Consider the following 12,055-nt stretch of genomic DNA (forward strand, 5'->3'; position numbering starts at 1 on the left):
TATAAATTTCTCAGCGAAAACGGTGCTTCATTTGCCAACGCATTCGCACAATGATATGCTTCACGATAAATATGTTTTATCGACACCGCTTCAAGCTCCTCCATTAGTGACCTCCAATTAAATTTCTACTCCAAAAACTGCATGTCAGTAGATTGAGAGGACCACTTGTTAATGAAAATCTTTTTAATGGAGGGTTTTTTGAAGAGTTGTTTACGAAGGTGAATCGCGACCGTCCAAGAAGGTTTTGAACGGTCCGGATGTTAATGAAACTTTGCCGGGGAAGAGTTTAACTATTTTCGAAAAAAAATTCATTTAAATTTGAATCGTCTAAAGCCGAAATGGACAACCGAGATCGTACCACTTCTTGAATTAGTGAATAAGCCAACCTCCTTGTTATTGGGATCCACACAGCACACTAGGCAATCTCTCTTGAGACTAAATTCCTTCCGCTGGAGACGAAAATTATATATTTTCTACCACCATCATTTTGGACCCCATAATGCGTTAATTGTTGATCTGAGCCGTTCATCTTGTAGTGCTCGCAGAGTAGTATTCTCATTTAAAAAATTAATTTCACCGGACATTGATTGGTGAATCAAAATTTAAATTTTAGTTTATAATAAGACAGACGGTTCTGGACAGTTTAACTTGATACGATCAGATCATCTATTTTACAGACTAAAATTCTACTTTTGATTGATCTATTGATGTCTTATCAAATTAACTTTTTTTTTTGTAAATATAACATTCTATGGATCCTAGGGGATGAACAGTTTCATCTCTCAATCACGAACTTGTACATCAACAGACAACAGCCTTACAGGCATTTATTATTTGCACCGGATTGGTAAAACAGCACGTACAAGTCGGATTGGCCAGTGGTTTTTATTTCCCAACTCATACTTGTTTAGTTGTTTGTTTTCCGAGAAAGAGGAAACTTCATCAAATCAAATACTCCACGTAAGATACTGCAACGGCATACAATCAGACAAACGACCCACCTAAATACGACCCAACAAATCTTGGCGGTTCCAGAAATTTATAATAAGGTGTTCAAAAATATTTTAATCAGTAATATATGTACAAAATTTATAAATATTGTTGTCAAAAAAACATAACATCTATTCTTAAAAAATTAACTACGAGACAACATGGTAACTTAAAAAAATATCTTATTTTTTTTAACAATTTTTTTTTAAAGTTGTCGTGTTGCGTAGTAGACAGTGTTTCGAGAATAGAGGGGATAAAATTTTACAGTTCTCCTAGATGAGTTCTCATATTTTGTGTCAACGTTTAACCGGGTATCAATTTACTAAAATCCTTTTGAAATAAATTGTAGCGAGTATATTGGAACTGACCTTCTCAAAAATATGTTGTTCTTTAGGATGACATAATGAGATTTTCTATCGTAGTCTTAAATTTGAAATAATATTATTCAAGCTAACGGGGTTTGCAATGTAGTTGAATTTTTTTTAAACTTTGTTTGTAACTCTATAAGCTAATTAGACAAAATAAAATAAAAAAGTTATTGTCATAAATGCGAAACTAACACATTTAGACCGTCGACAATAAAGACGAGAAGAGAACCCAAAATTATTGCTTCTCAAGAGATCACAAGGTTGAGTTCCACAAAGGGCCAAATGTAATAAATCTCAAGGTCATTAAAAATTTGACTGATCGTTAATCTAAGAACCCAAGATTATTCGAACCGGGCACAGATTAACGCATATATCGTGCTCCTAATGCCGTGCTTCCCATTGATTTTCCTTCGCCTTCGCCTTCTCGTTCCTCACCTTCGTTTTGTAGGTATTGATGTTCAAGTGTCTCATGTCGACGGCAGGTTTTTTTTTTCTATGTTCGCAAATTTGGAACATTGATTGGGTGTTTGATTGGTCTAGTGTCGTTCGTTCTGATTGGGTCGTTTGTTTTGCTAGCAGAGGCGGTATGTAGAGCCTTCAGTCGTCAACTAAACACCAAAACCAATTTTTTTGGGAAATTGATATACACTGATGTTGACAGCAACATCACAGTATAAAAACAAAAATGTGGAGCGCCTGCAGTAAATCTTGGAGCGCGAAAATCAGTGCCCTTTTTTTTGCTTAGAATACATGTAAAAATTATGGGCTAGCTTTTCTTTTAACACTCAACTCAATTAGCAATGAACACTCAATTATAGTAGTCTCTGTAGAAACTTTATATCCATCTCAAAATCAATTGACAATGAGTGGAGAGGTCCCAAATGTTATTAAGTGATCACTCATTCTATGCCCAAGCAATGTGAGATTCTATTTTCTTAACATCCCCCCTCACGTGTAGCTGCATTTGAGGTCTGTCACGTGTGGCCACTTTTGGGTCTTATTATCGTGCAGCCTTTTTGCTGGTCTGTCATCGTGGGGTGCGGATTGTAAATTTTTAAAATATGGGGTGAAACGGGTCCTGCTCTGATATCATGTAGAAACTTTATATCCATTTCAAAATCAATTGGCAATAAATGGAGAGGTCCCAAATCTTATTAAGTGATCACCCATTCCACGCCCAAGCAATATGTGATTCTATTTCCTTAACAGTCTCGTCTCGATCATATCTCTCGATCGTATCTCTTGGTGTTTAGGGTAGTTAATATCTAGGACGACGGTGTATACAGCCGAAACGAGGGTACTTCAATTACCTGTTATTCTAGTTATATAGAATTCAATTCGTAGACCAGCTACACGTACAAACGGGCCCTAAGTAGTAATTTTAATACTACTATACCAAGTAGCTAGGCAACCCCATGCCATCATCTCAGCTAGGGATTAGCTTTCTACTGTAATTAACTAGTTGCTAGTTTCAAAAGACAAGGTGATTAGAAAACGTACATTGGACTATTAGGTTTCTAATCGTTCAATGCTTCACTTCCACTATTAGAACAAAACGGTGGACATGATCGACATCACTACTGAAATAATATGTACATTAATAGATACATACAAACATAGCTGGAGATTAGTTGAGGCACGTGTGTATGTAAGCTGACTCAAACATCATGAGCAATTAAAAAAATGACAATATGGCCATCGACTTCAATTGCCTTATCTCTTGCTCCCCAGGCAATGAAGTTTAAACAATTAAATTCCCCCATTTTTCAAAATCCCAAATAAAAAATCCGCGAAAGTAACATTTTAGGGCTGAATGAATAACTGATTTTTACTATTTGATCACATTTCTAATGAGTTTCCAGTATTAAGAACTCAGAGTCACGGGATTTAAATGGCATTAGCTGATATTAGGGTTGAATGAATAACCGAATGGTTTACACTCCATCATCACAGGGATTAGCTTTCTTTTAGTAGTTCCACGGGGGGATGGGATCCTTCCACCCTCAAAAGGCATTGGACGGTCTTGACCCGCGGTTTTCAGGTCCTTCCCGCATCCGTTTTGATGATCGAGATTTTTCCTACTTTAGACCTTGTCGAGAACATCAGATACGTACGTCAAAATTGTGTTAATCAGATATTGTTTAATAAATTTTCAAAACACATTTATCTCGAGAAAAATGGGTTTAATAATATTGCAACACTGGATAAAATCCATTTTTCTAGAGATAAATATGTTTCGAGAATACGTCAAAAGATACCCGATTAGCATGATTGTTTGCGTGCCTATGTTCTCGATGAGGTCTAAAATATTAACGGTCTCAATCATCAAAACGGACCTCGAGAGGGCCCGGAAACTACCTGGAGAGGATCATCCAGGACTTGAGAGAATCCCATTCCTTTTTTGAATGATAAGGAAGTCCATTCTCCTTATGATCAATCCACGTCCTGCCGTAGCGACATTTTTCCGGGTATACTTGTGACCTATGAGCTAGTCAACTATCTTTTGAATAATGAAAGGTAGGTATACATCCTTTTGGAGGACGAGCTATTCGAACTATGCTAATCCAAGACACTCAACCAATTCTTTCTAGGAGTAATACAAAATGGGTAATAATGTATGTTGGCAATGCGCGCGCTAACAAGAGGTTATGGTTCCCTTAATTACTTTCTCTTTCATTTTCAAGGTTATTTGCATCATCAAAACATCTATATATCTTACTAGCGATTTTATAAAAATATTTTTTAGTTTAATAATATTTAATATAACAATACAAAGACTCTGAGTACTCAACTGTATGATCCACCAAACTCTTACAAGGAAAGTCAGAACCCAGGAAAACACCTAAAAAAACACCTCATAGTTCCCGATCAAATTTTGATGATCCGAGCCGCTCAATGTGATCAGAACGTGATTTTAAGGGTACCCTCGCGAAATCAGCAAAAAAAATAACCGGGAAGGGCTTGATCCGAACAGTTTCAAACAGTTTTTTTATTGAACAGTTTAAATAAAAAAACTGCTCAAATCAAGCATTTCCCAATCATTTTTTTTTGTTAATTTCTCGCGGGCACCTTTAAAATCACATTCTGCACACATTGAACGGTTCGGATCATAAACATTTGATCGGAAACTATGAGTTTGAGATTTGGAGTGTTTTTTTAGGTGTTTTTTTGGGTGTCCCTTGAACCGTCCCGTAAATATATATATAAACATTCCACTGTTAGGTTCCTTATCTCACTTAAATATTGAGATTCCAAGATTCACTCACATCCTTTTTCCACTAGTATTAGTAGAAAGGTTGGACATGACATTGATGAATTACTCAGACACCATGATTATTTGTCAAAAAGAGAATGTATGAATATTGGACATCGACTTCAAGTAAGTTTTATCTTTTGGGCATCTCCAACCAGGCCACCTTCCATTTTTCATTTCTCCATTCGAGGGAACCATTTTGGAGGAAGGAGGCGGATTCTCTGCGGTCCCAACTGCAGAGAGTCCCTGCAATTCAATCACAGCCGTTCATCTTTGTATTTAACAGTCCAAACTTTAAAGAACTTTTTCCCATAAAAGTCTTTTTAAATCTTGACCGTTAAAAATATCATTCGATGGTTGCAAACACTCCAACCGAAGCGGATGTAGTCCAAACGTGGACCGCAGACAAGCATGCATTTCAACCCATCCTCCACTTCCTTTTCCATATGAGAGAATCAAGTTTGGTACTACTCCAATTTTGAAGGATGGGAAAAAAATTGGAGGATCTCCTCCATTTTCACAATTCTTCCTTTCCAAATCTCATTTTATTCATCAAATTAGTTTTGATATGTTGATTTTTTAAATATTAAAATTGGTACCAATCAAAAGATATATGCAGTATCTTTAAAATTAACAAGACCAAATATTGAAAACAATTATGCTACTGGATTGTCAATAAGGCAAGAAGCATTAAAAAAACAACTTCTGATGCATTTTAAGTTTTTAAAACATTTCAACGCACTTTAAAATATAGAAAACAATTCATTTTTGTTGTTTTCCTACCTTATTGACAATCCATTTAGCTGTTATTAGCATTTTTCTATTTAAAAAATAGAGAAAGAAAAAGAGAATTGGATTGGAATTGTTAATCCTCCAAAATCACTTGTTCATTGAAGCATATTATTTTTATACTATCAAATGGAGGAAGGGATGAAGATGGATTAGAGATGCTGTTAGGCAATTTTGACAGTGACGTTTAATTAAGCAGTCCCCCATTTTCAAAAGCCCGATAAATAACCAAAAGTTGCTTTTTAGAGCTCTAACTAGAGTAATTAACTCACGAAAAAACCCCAAGGTTGGCTAAATGGTCTTGGCTTGAGACATAAGCGTTTGCTCAATCCTAAGGTCTCAGGTTCGATTAATTCTCTTTGCTAACAACTCTTGGGGCCACCTCACTCCACGCATAAACGTGTGAAACGGCTATGAGAGGGACTATAGGGATAAGTCCGAGCTGCGCGCAAGCTGGCTCGGGACACCTTGCATTACCAAACAATAAAAAAATTAACTCATGGTACAAACTTCGATCTTTAGTAAATCCGAACTGTGATTTTGATTTTTGATCACATTTCTAACGCGTTTCTAATTATTTTGAGTAAAATTGCACAAGAAGCAAAATGATTCAGTGAAGGTCCTCACGACATAACATGTGCTCCGGATTCGAGTCACACTTTTGCGCTTTTTTCCTCTATTTGTTTTCCTTTTTAGTTCTACCAGTTGTTAAGAAAAAAAGGAAAATGGAAAAATGAGATGATTGAGGGGAATGGTCCAACGGTGCAAGTCATGTTTGAATTTAGATTCAAGGTGTTCGTTTTGTGTCTCTTGCGGGTAGATAACCCACCACCATATTCCTTGACAATGATGTTTGGTGGATAATTCGATTTGCACCACCCATTCCTTTGGCACCGTCGTACACTCAGCAACTTCTCTGTCTCCTTATACAAATCGCTTGATTTTAGCAATGTTAGAGGTCATTTGACTCGATCATTTTCCTAACGTTCAACTGATCCTGACCCGCATGCATTTACCGATTAATAGGCACCCGCGATTTTCGTAAAATCCATCCCGATTGTTGTGATTCTGTTTTGTTTCGCTCCATCGATTCGTCAGGTAGCTAGGCTTTTACTCCATGTACAAGTGGTATTTGGGGGTTATGGTTTTACGTGAGATACGAAAACTACATGTATATACTTGAGAGATTAATCGGTACAAAATCTCGGCAAATAATTATTTTAAAGACTAAAGAGCGACATTCCCGTCTCGCCTAACAAGAAGAAGTATTTCGGAAATTGGCACACATATTCAGGACTTATATATAAGCACGAAACAAAAATAGTCAACTCAGTGACCATATCAATCAGGACATTCTTCTCATTTACCCAACAAATTCCAAATGAGTGGGGCTGTTGGTTGTGCATACACTTGACTTTGGACTAAAGTAAAAGTTGTTTTAGGTAATTCATCATAAACTAAGATGATGATTGGTGTCTCCTCCTCCATTGTATTCCACGTGCAGGTTGGTTGATTCTCAATAAGTCTACGACCACCACACACTTCCACCCCGTAATCCCTGATTTTTACTACTCCATTGTTTTCTCCTGGTCGGAAGAAAACGCATTGAACTGAACAGGGTCTGAAACGTACGTGTTATCCAACCATAGGTTTCACGATTGCTGGATTGTGGTGGGAGTGCTAATTCTTGCCCACTGACTCGCACAATGGGCATGCATTGATCCTGAAAACCCAAATATTAAAATCGGCTGCATTAGAAGTAGAACAAAGAAAGAATTTCCTTTTATGTCTTGGTTGGTTCTTGCCAATCTCGGGTAGTTTTTCCTTTTTGAGTTCATGCGGTATATGATTGTCAATGTGCGGAGTTGTCTTTTTTTAGTTTGCTCTTTGTCTCAATGAGATGCCTCATGCTTAGGATCCTTTTAATCTTTATAATTTGTTTTTAAAGATTAATAAAATTTGTTATGCTCTTCAAAAAAAATTCACCACTGGAGATTGACTAAATAACCAAGAAAAATTTACAATGTCGAAAAGACTTCGGTTTTCCCTAGCAACCACGTCTGGTGACAAAACAATAATCAAGTCTGAGATTACAATTCAACAAGATGGATGAACATAATTATTTCCAATAAAGAAAAAAGGAACATACTAATAAATTCAGCACCACCACATGATATGTAAAAACCATTATCTCCAGCAACAACATTCTTTCCATGGGATGGTAGGAGCTAGAGCAGAGAGAAACCAGAAAGAGACCAAAAGCTAAAACTGCACACAAAATAGCACAGCATGTGAAACAAAGAAATTCTTCTCGAGCATATAGCTACAAAGCAATTCCAAGTAGATCAAGCATTTTGGGCAAGACGATTGATCAGATAGTAGCTCCGACTTCTTCCCTGAGCAACAATCCGATCAAGTTGGGTCTGATGTTTTCCTCCGACTCCATAATCTACCCATTTTCTCCTTAGCTTCGAAGAGGGGAACTAGTTCTGCCAGATTATTAACAGTGAATTATAGTATAAACGAAGGATCAAACTTAGGAACATGAAGCTCATCCGATCTTCCTGATTCTGTCTCTTCCCATACACACAAAATTCGATCTTCACCAGCACTTGCAAGGTACTTACCATCACAGCTGAATTTCATAAGTCAAAATTGATCCTTCGCGCTAATATATCTTGTCCAATATAAAGGGCTGAAAGTTTTTTGGATCTCTTTTTCTATGCCTTAACATTTTCAGTCCTGGCTCCTATAATTGGATGGGAATCACAAGATTTCAAATTACCAGCTTGTACTTTTCTATCAACAATGCAAGCCACAGTAGCTGATCTCCTCAACATCCCCTTTCTACTTGTTTCATTACCTTCTCCGAATCGCAATACTCTTGGACTTCTCTCCGCACGACTTGCTGAACCAGAGGGGATAATCCCAGAGTTCTCCCAAACTTTTCAAAAGGAATCAAACGATTTGTGCCCCACTTCACGAAGTCTTCTCAGCAACCCATCTTGCACCAGGTCATCCACAATGACCTCACTCCTCAGTACCATCATCCAGAATATTTATTCTGCACGAAAAATTCTTCTCTAATGCACCATCTAACAACGCTAGAGCGCCTCATTTGAGCAATAAGACATGGGCGATTGACTCGATGAATAACCATCATCAAAACCCGATTTTCTAAAAAGGACCGGTATTTTTGATAATTCTTTCAGTCTCCACTTCCATTTCATCACAATTGGCATCTTGACAACCCTCCTGTTTTTCTTCTGAACTTACACCCATCCATTTCAGCCTTTCAGGAACTTCTTACGGCGTTCACATATGCAGAGGTGATGTCTTCATGGGTATCAAAGAACTGATCTTCCTCACAAGATCTCCCCATTGCAGAGAGACGGAAGCAAGACTAGGACAGGAGCGGATACAAACGAGTTACTAGCTAAAGCCGCAGCTGCAAGCCCCGGGAAAGGAAGAGAAGGAGAAGAAAGGACCCAGTGGAGTAGGAGACTGGAGAAGGAACGTCGATCGCAAACAAAGATGTCCAGGCCCCTGATCCCGGGGGTAGGATTTTCCCTATTATGAGCCTACTCAGATCATAACTAAACTAGTTGATTCTCTTTGGCCAATCGGTCGGCCAGCTTTGCACTTAAGAGTTCAACCCGTGAATCTACACCTCCAAAACCAAACCATTTGAATACCCTTCCATAACAAATGGGGGCAAGTGACATTAATTCCTTTATCCCTCCTTGCCAAAAAGTTGCTCATCCCTTGCAATTGTTTTTTTTTTTTTTTTAATAAACGACCATCCCGGTTATATAAAAATTTGAGAAACTAAGTACAACAAAACAACAAATCAAAACAAAAACAAGAAAATCGATGGCCGCATGACCTTCAGGTGTGGGACTCGTAACCACTTCACCCTTGCAAACTGGTGGAAAATATCTATGGCCGCATGACCTTCAGGTGTGGGACTCGTGTCGTGGATACAATAGCATTGTCCATGAAGATACTACGGACATGCTTCCGAACACATGGTTCAGAACTTATCTCTCTGCTGCCTGGAACAGGTGACAGAATTACGAAGATTAATGTGCCCTCATAAGCAAGTATATTGAAGCAAACATCATAGCTCATATATCTATGCACCACAAAAACATATCACCATACCATGTGCGTGGCACCTTTCAGCACAGCTTGAGTTTTTTCAAACATTGGACATGTGAAATTAACAGCCATATCTTCTGGGGCTCCAATGGCATCCTCCAATTCATCCATTCTCTGCCAGAAAGCCTATAACAAAAATACAAACAAAAAAATGCAGCATAAAGCTTATATTTCCACTCAAAGCGGGAAAAAGTTACAATCACAAACCAATACAAGTATACCACCTCTTCCTGAGATATCATTTTCTCCTAACTACAACCAAACTTGTTCACAACCACTTGTAAATCAGCCGAGTCAGCGCATAATGCATAATATAGAAAATTGAAACAAGGGGAACACCTAATCTAGTATATGCTCAGCATAACTCCTAATGGATACAAGAGTTCATTTTGTGTTAAAGCATCCAACTCCAAACCAATTGGCAAAGAGTGGAGAGGCTGCTCAAGCTCATATACTAGTTTTAGAGGAGATATTTAACCGATGTGGGACAAATCCCAATACTCCCCCGCACGTGCGACCCCTGACTCGCACGTGGAGAGGTCAACAAAGGATTCGGAACACACGAATCACAATGAAATAAAGTGCAACTATGGCACAAACAAAGGGGAAAAGCCTCCGAAACTCTAGCTTTGATACTATGTTAAAGCATCCAACTCCAAACCAATTGGCAAAGAGTGGAGAGGCTGCTCAAGCTCATATACTAGTTTTAGAGGAGATATTTAACCGATGTGGGACAAATCCCAATATTTTGTTCTGCCCCTACGTGGGCAAGATGATCGGCACATTATGTGGGCATGATGATCGACACATTGATTGGCTGATCTTTAGACATGGGACAACTGAGTTTCCATTCACACGATCCTCAAGCGAATGGAAACTTAATTGTCCCGTGTCTCACGGGAACTCAATTGTCCCATGTTTAAAGATCAGTCAATCAATGTGCCGATCATCTTGCCCATGTGGGGTAGAACAAAATGAATCCCTTGTGACTATGACTGAAGCTCCCTTATCCATTAGAGAGTTTATGCTGAGAGATAGCCTAAATCTAAGGCAGATACTAGATTAGGTGTTCTCCTTGTTTCAAATTTTTGTATTATGCACTATGCGTTGACTCTGTTTCGTTGTTAGTTTACAAATTTTCAAATTACCAAAAAACCAAAAAAAAGGCTGGTCTATGAATGGTTGTGGACAAGTTTGGATGTAGTTTGGAGCAAATGATATCTCAAGGAGAGGTTGAATACTTGTAATTGTAACTTTTTTCCACTTTGAGTGGAAATATAAGCTCTGGCTGCATTTTTTTGTTTGTATTTCTGTTACACTATAACTCAGCAAATGATATCTCAGGACCGCTCATGCTAAAAACAGAGGTATTCATGAACTATTTACATATCTAGTTCATATCCTCATCTATCCTCATTTTTTTCTATATTGGTGGTGCACCAGCGCTTTGCTCAGATATCTACACAAGACAACATTCACATTAAGGCGTTGTGGTGGGTAAAAATCAATCTTAAAAGTGCACTACTGCATAACCTGAATTCTCTCTGGTATATCTATTCCAGTTATCAGGCAATCCTTCCGTGTCACATACTTCTCAGAAAGGACACATGGTTCAACTTCATCTACAAGCCTCTTTTCTCTCAATTCACAAGAATCATCATGTTTAACTAAACCTGGTTTGCGGACCCAAGGCGATTCACAATCAGCAACAAATATGCCGTGAAATTCCTGTAGTGCAAACGATGAAACACCTGTAGACTGCCTAGACTTCTTCTTGTTCACCTCCTTCCGCCTGCATGAGGAACTAAATCATTAATCAATGTTCTAAAAGTCTCTCGGCGTTCGTCGCTTGGTCGACCACCTTCGAGCTTCGAGACCTATTAATCGCCGATTAATTGGCTTGTAGCAATTATTCGGGTATTTATTTATTTATATATAAATACTCCCCAATGACAACTCTCATAAAAAATTAAACATTCATCTATCAATCCAACAACATCAATTGTTTTTCAAATATGACATAGAAATCTCTCATTTACAGAAAACTGTTAACATGATTATAACACTAGCTGGTACTGGGTATGGGCCGTTCATTTATCAGTCACTTATCAATTATAAAAACTTTATTTATATATACCAAACAATACTACACTTCGTGTTAAGATTTAATAAAAAATATTACTACACTTTGTTTCCAGTATGGGCTTTTAAAAAAAAAAACACTAATGTTCGAGGTCGGTGGAGACGTGAGTGAGGAAATCTCGAATTTGAGAGAGAGAGAGGCAATAGGCGGCTCGGAGATCTCGTGTTTTACACAGAGATATGACAGGTGACTCCGAGATCGATCAATCGATGACTGGGTGTTGAAGAAGCCCTAAAAACTGTGATTCAAAGCCCTTAAACTGGTATGAGTATATAACAGTTACACCCTTTGATTTTCCAAAATTATAGATTTTACCTCTATTAATCGCCGATAGCCGACTAATCGCTCATT

At 37.9% G+C, this 12,055-nt stretch overlaps 1 protein-coding gene across 1 annotated transcript in view; it reads left to right on the top strand.

Moving 5' to 3' along the window:
• The window catches only part of LOC131334568 (probable trehalose-phosphate phosphatase C), a 79,737-nt gene that overhangs the window by 10,127 nt on the left and 57,555 nt on the right, over positions 1-12,055 (top strand). The window lies entirely within an intron of this gene.

Source organism: Rhododendron vialii, chromosome 7a (assembly GCF_030253575.1).
Source record: "Rhododendron vialii isolate Sample 1 chromosome 7a, ASM3025357v1".
NCBI lineage: Eukaryota > Viridiplantae > Streptophyta > Magnoliopsida > Ericales > Ericaceae > Rhododendron > Rhododendron vialii.